The sequence below is a fragment of the Moschus berezovskii genome, chromosome 6 (assembly GCF_049115385.1).
Source record: "Moschus berezovskii isolate FMDL1 chromosome 6, NW_MosBer_1.0, whole genome shotgun sequence".
Classification (NCBI taxonomy): domain Eukaryota; kingdom Metazoa; phylum Chordata; class Mammalia; order Artiodactyla; family Moschidae; genus Moschus; species Moschus berezovskii.
The window spans coordinates 119788964-119796230 of NC_142465.1; positions in this window are offsets into that span (position 1 = coordinate 119788964).

Sequence of the window (7267 nt, forward strand, 5' to 3'; positions counted from 1 at the left end):
AGATGTCCAATGCCTTTTTCTGTGTTGGACGCTCTCTGGTGAGCGTTAACAGACAAAAGCCTCTGTTCCTGGCCCCTGTTCTCTTAGGTTCACACATCTTCTTAGGCTTTCTTGTTCCCAATTTTCTAATGTTTCTTCTTTCAGGACTCTGAGCAAGCAGCAAGCTATTTGCCACTGCTCTTCGGTCTCTCTATATTATAACCTTGGAACAAATCTCTTCCCATATGAAACGGTTGACCAGGCCCATGCTCCAAGCTCTGTCCCTTAAGATTATAACTCACTGGTGTCTTTCAAAGCCACCCCTAAATGGGGCTGCGGGAGGCCACAGTCCACTTTTGACTCATACCCATATGCCAAGGGTGGTAAACAGAATAATGGTCCCCAAAGATGGCCCCATCCAATCCCTGGAACCTGTTGTTGTTCAGTCACTCAGTCGTGTCCGACTCTTTGCGACCCCATGGACGGCAGCACGCCAGGCCTCCCTATCCTTCAGCATCTCCCGGATCTGGCTGAAACTCATGTCCACTGAGTCGGTGATGCCATCCAACCATCTTATCCTCTGTCGCCCCCTTCTCCTCCCGCCTTCAGTCTTTCCCAGCATCAGGGTCTTTTCCAATGAGAATGCGCTAAATTACGTGGAAGAGGGAATGGAGGATACAGGTGGCAGGTTGCTAATCAATTGATCTTGAGATGGGAGATTACCCTGAATTATCTGAGTGGGCCCAGTGTCATCACAAGGTTCTTATACATGAAAGAGGGAGGCAGGGTTGTTATTGCAAGAGTCAGAAGAGGACATATGATGATGGAAGCAAGAATGAGAGAGACAGCAGCGGTGTGTGAAGGGCTCAGACCTGCAGCTGTGTTGCTGGCTCTGATGGTGGAGGAAGGGGTCACAAGCCACAGAACGTAGGTGGACTCTGAAACTGGAAAAGACCAGGAGGCATCCTCCTCCAGGGTCTCCAGAAAGAACGCAGGTGTGTCCCTGTCAACACCTTGATCTCATCCCAGTGAGATCTAGTTCAGTCTTCTGAACAGTAAGATACTAAGTTTGGGTTGCTTTGAGCCTCTAAATTTGAAATCATTTGCTATAGAAACAAATATTACATGGAGCAGTCCCATCAGTGAACCCAGCTGGCTTGAACACCAGAACTCTCCTGAACACCAAGAACTCTTGAACACAAGAGTTCAAGTATATGCTTGCCACGCATTCAGATTTTTGAAATAAAAATGGATAAACAGCTGTAAGGGTGCAATGTATTTACCGCTGCACAATAAATCCACCAGCTAGACAATCTAGGGGTGGTGTAACTACGCTCAGGAACACAAGTATAAGGACAAGCCCTGGAGCGGGAGGAAGAACTTGCCATTCGGGACTGAAGAGAGCCCCTGAGCGGCTGAGGGGGTCTCCCCCTGACCTCAGACTTGAGACAGACCGAGAGAGCCTGTCAGTATGTGAAACTCACTGAACTCAGTACAAACAGTAAAAGAAGAGCTAGTCCAGGGCCAGCGCGGACTGTGGGGGCCAGTCTGAAGCGAGCGGGACTGGCTGGGGGCGGGAAGGCTGCATCTGGAGTCGGACTGACAGAGGAGAGCAGCCGTCTTCTAAAAACCGCTGATTTCCAAACAAGCTTCTCAGATGCTTTTTCCAAACGGGTCCAGGAGTTTTTAAAATTGATCAGTTTGATGAGTTTTGGTAAATTTTTCACTTGTGCCATCCCAATACTGCAGTCTTAGAATGCTTCCATCTTTCCCTCACATTTCCCTCCTGTCCGTGTTAGGTCCATCTGGGTTCCTACCCCCATCTCTACTTTCTGTCTCGACAGTGTTTGCCTTTTCTAGAAATTTCATACGAATGTGATTACACCATATGGTGTCTCTTTTGTCTGATTTCTTTCACTTATCATAATGTCTTTGGCTGGGCTTCCCTGGGGGCTCAGTGGCAAAGAATCCTCCAACAATGCAGGGATAGCAGGAGACATGGGTTCCATCCCTGGGTTGGGAAGATCCCCGGGAGTAGGAAGTGGCAACCCACTCCAGTATTCTTGCCTGGGAAATACCATGGACAGAGGAGCCCTGCAGAATACCATCCATGGGGTTGCAAAGAGTCGGACACGACTGGGCATGTGTGCACGCACGCGAAGTGTGTTTGGGGCTCATCTGTGTGCTTATTTCTCTCTCCGACCTGTCTGGCCAACCTGAGCACCTTCCTCTCTGTGTGGGTGCTGGGTCCTGGGACGTCACAGCTCCTCATAGCTTTCTTTGTCTTGCTTCACAAACTCTTGCCCTGCGCACGCACAGTTTAATAGTCCAAAACCCGAGCAGATTCCTGTCTGCTTCGTTCTCTGCAGGGTCCCCCCTCTGCGAATCCAGCCACTCTGGCCTGCGACCTGTGATCTCCGTCTCCTTAATTCGGTGAGACGAACTTGTTGTCCAGAGCCCCCCACTTTCCGCACTGCCGCGAGGAAAGTGAGTCCTTGCAGAAACGCTGGGCGATCACAAAGACCCCCTCGTGCACTTGGGTTCTCAGGGATCCCAGTGCTACGTGCCTGTTGATCAAGATCTAAAAGGGTCTTTCCATATATTTTGTCCAGTTTTCTAGTTTAAGCATGAGGGCAGGTCTGCTGCTAGTTATCTATGATGGCCTGTCATGATTTTCTTGTTGTTGAATTTTTTCGCTAGCATGAACTGAACTGAACTGATTATTATGTACAAATTCACCTTTTTTTAAAGTACATAGTTTGAACAGTTTTGGTAATTGTGTACCATCGGTAGCCACCTGCACCATCATGATACAGGTGATGCCTTTACCCTGAAATGCTTCCTCACAGCCCTTCACATCCTCCTGCCTCACCTCTACATGCAACTTCTTTCTGCCACTGTAAGTCTGCCTTTTCCATAATTTCAAAATTATACAGTAGTCTCGTGGTTGATATTTTCACTTAGCATGATGTGAGATGATCCATGTCATTGCATGAATTAATATTTTGTTCCTTTTTATTGCTGAGCAGCATTTCATTGGAAATACCACCATCTGAACTCAACATTCACAAAACTAAGATCATGGCATCTGGTCCCATCACTCCATGGCAAATAGATGGAGGAACAATGGAAAGAGTGACAGACTTTATTTTCTTGAGCTCCAAAATCACTGCAGATGGTGACTGCAGCCATGAAATTAAAAGACGTTTGCTTCTTGGAAGAAAAGTTATGACCAACCTAGACAGCATATTAAAAAGCAGAGACATTACTTTGCTAACAAAGATCCATCTAGTCAAAGCTATGGTTTTTCCAGTAGTCATGTATGGATGTGAGAGTTGGACTATAAAGAAAGCTGAGCACTGAAGAATTGATGCTTTTGAACTGTGGTGTTGGAGAAGACTCTTGAGAGTCCCTTGGACTGCAAGGAGACCCAACCAGTCCATCCTAAAAGAAATCAGTCCTGAATATTCATTGGAAGGACTGATGCTGAAGCTCCAATACTTTGGCCACCTGATGCGAAGAACTGACCCATTTGAGAAGACCCTGATGCTGGGAAAGATTGAAGTCAGGAGGAAAAGGGGACGACAGAGGAGGAGATGGTTGGATGGCATCACCGACTCAATAGACATGGTTTGGGTGGACTCTGGGAGTTGGTGATGGACAGGGAGGCCTGGCATGCTGCAGTCCATGGGGTCGCAAAGAGTCGGACACGACTGAGCAACTGAACTGAACTGAACTGAACCACCATTTGTCTACCCATTCACCAGATGATGGACATTTGGATTACTTCCTGTTTGAGGCTATTACGAATAATCTAGAGCATTTTTGTACATGTCTTTGTGTAGAAAAGCATGTACATATACTTTGTGTATAAGGAAGTGCTGGGGCCTGTTGGAAACATACATTTTAAAGATACTGTCATACTGTTTTACAAAGCAGCCATACAACTTTCAGTCCCACCAGTTTCTCTGCATCACCAATAACACTGTTACTGTCTTCCTAACTTTTAGCCTTTCTAATGGATGCATCGTGGTATTTCATTGATGTCTCCTTTGAATTACGTTGATGCTTTTGCCAAAAGCGAACTGACTATTGACGTGTGGGTTTATTTCTTGGTTCTCTATTCTATTCCATCGATCTAGGGCCAGTTCCATACTGTCTTGATGACTGTAGCTTTAGAGTAAGTCTTGAAATCACATAGCTTGCAGCCTTCAATTTTGTTCTTATTTTTAAAAATTGTTTTGGTTATCTTAGGTTCTTTGTCTTTTCATACAAATTTTTAAATGTCAATGTCTTTTTACAAAGACGGTTAAAATTTTCATAGGAACTGCATGACTCTGAATCAATTGAGGTCAATTTGAGGAGGACTGACATCTAATAATATTAATTTTTTCAATCTATGGAACATGGTATATATTTTCATTTATTTAGGTCTTTTTCAATTTCTCTTTGTAATGTTTTATAGTTTTCATTGTACACGTCTTAAATATCTTTCATTTAAATTTATTCCTTAGTTTTTTCTTTCTTTGGCCATATGACATGTGGGATCTTAGTTCCCCAACCAGGAATTGAACTCATACCGCCTACACTGAAAGCATAGCATCTAAACCGCTGAACTGCCAGGGAAGTCCCTATTACTAGGTATTTTTGATGTTATCATAAGTGAAGTTGTTCATTAAATTGAATTTGTAATTGTTCATCCCTAGCATATAGAAATACAACTGATGTTCATATATAACCCTGCTACACTCCCTTACTAGTTCCAGTAGAGTTTTTATAGATTCATTAGGGGTTTTTACAAACATGATTAAGTGGTCTGCAAAAAAGATATTTTTTAATCTTTCCTAATTTGTCTGTCTTCCATTTCTCTTTCTAGTCTTGACTAGGACTTCCAGTAAATGTTAGACACAGTAAGAGCACGAATCCTTGCCTTGTTAAGCACAGAGTCTTTTACCACTGAATCTGATGTTGCTGTACATTTTTTGTAGATGCTCTTAAATGGGTTTTGAAAATTCCCTTCTGTTTTTACCTTTCTGGCAGCTTTTGCCAAGAAAGCCTCTTGAATTACATAAAATGCTTTTACCTGCATCTATTGAAATGATAAGATGCCTTTTCTCTTTAATCAATTAATATGGTGAAACATATTGATTTAGTTTGGGATGTTAATCTAATTTTACATTCCCAGAATATGGCCCCACTTGGTCCTGATATATTGTCATTTTTAATATATAGCTTGATTTGTTAACATTTAGTTAAGAATTTTGGGGTCTATGGTTATGAGAGATATTAGTCTATAGTTCTTTTTTTTTCTTGTGAGGCCTTTGCTTGGTTTTTGAATCAGGATAATACTACCTAGATTTATAAAATAAGTTGAGAGATGTTACCTCTTTTTTTCTTAAAGAGTTTGTGTAGAATGGATATTATTTCTTTCTTAAATGCATGGTAATATTTACCACTGAAGCCATGTCACTATGGAGTTTCTTTATGGGAATGTTTTTATTTATAAATTCAATTTATTTAATTGATAGCAGGCTGTTCAAGCTTTATATTTTCCCTTGGGTGAGTTTTGGCAATTTCTGTTTTTCAAGGAATCTGCTTCGTGTAGATTGTCATATTTATCACCACAAACTTGTCCATAACATACTCTTATTATTCTTTTAATGTCTATAGATTCTGTGGTAATATCTTCTCTTTTACTCCTGATTTTGGAAATTTGTATCTTCCTTTTAAGAAATTAGCCCAACTAGAAGTCTCTTGATTTTATTACCTTTTTCAAGGAACTAGCTTTTGCTTTCACTAAAGTTACAATTATTTTCTTCATTATTTCAATGATTTCCCCTCTTATCTTTACTATTTCCGCCCTTTGGCTTGCTTTGGGTTTAAGTTGCTCTCCTTTTGCTAGTATCTTAAGGTGAAAGCTTGGGTTTCCCAGGTGGCATTAGTGGTAGTGGTAAAGAACTCACCTGGGTCAGGTAGATCCCCTGGAGGAGGGCATGGCAACCCACTCCAATATTCCTGCCTGGAGAATCCTATGGACAAAGGAGCCTGGGAGGCTACAGTCTATGGGGTCGCAAAGAGTCAGACATGACTGAAGCGACTTAGTACACGTACGTTCAGGGTTAAAGCTTAGATAATGTGTTTGAGCTCTTTCTACTTTCCCAATCTATGCATTTAAAACTATGTTTCCTTTTAAATGCTGCTTTAACCTTATCTTGAGTTTCCCTAGTGGCTTAGATGGTAGACTTTGCTTGCAATGCAGACTTGGGTTCGATCTCTGAGTTGAGAAGATCCCCTTGAGAAGGAACTGGCAACCGACTCCAATATTCTTGCCTAGACTATCCCCTGGACAGAGGATCCGGCAGGCTACAGTCTGTGGGATTGCGGAAGAGTTCAATATAACTTAGTGATTGAACAACAGCATGGGGGATCTTAGCTCCCACCAGGGACTGAACCTGCACCCCGTGCACTGGAAGGCAACCTAACCACTGGAATGCCAGGGAAGTTCCTGCAGTGTTTTGAGGAATTCCATTTCAGTTTTTCTGTTGGCACCTTATCTATAATTCTTCGCAGTTTTAAAGTAGTTGCCGCCAGGAATCTATTACACAATGACCTCGTAGGTCATCTCTTCTATTATTGCTGTTACACGTCATTTATAACCTCACAAGAGCATGTTCTAATTTTTATTATAAACCAGTTTATGAAACAATTAAAAGGAAAAGGGCAAATAGAAGAAAATGGCTGTCTGCATTTACCCAGGTTATTTACCATTTCCAACTCTCTTCCATCTTGTCAGGATTTGCATTTCTGTTTGATAGCATTTCCCTCGGCCCAAAGAAGCTTCCTTAGCATTTCCCATGGTGCAGTTCTGTTGGAGAGGAATTATCTTACTTATATTTTACCTTAAAACCATGTCATAAAATACACATAACCTAAAATTGGCTATCTGAACTATGTTAAGCGTACATTTCAATGATGTTAAATGCTACTGTGTAATAACCACCAGCATTCATCTCCACAATTCTTTTCACCTTGAAGTTGAAAACTTTACATGCATTAAAAAAAAAAAATCCTCCTTCTTTCCTCATCCAGCCCCTGGCTGCCACATTCTACTTTCTGCTCCATGACGTTTGACTACTCTAAGCACCTCATATAAATGGAATTGTGCAGTCTTTCTTGCGAATGGCTTACTTCACTTAGCCTAAAGTTCTTTAGCTCTAGAGCTAAATATATGACAGACACTGCGTTGACACAGACTATCTCGTTGAATCCTCCAAACCACTAAATTAAG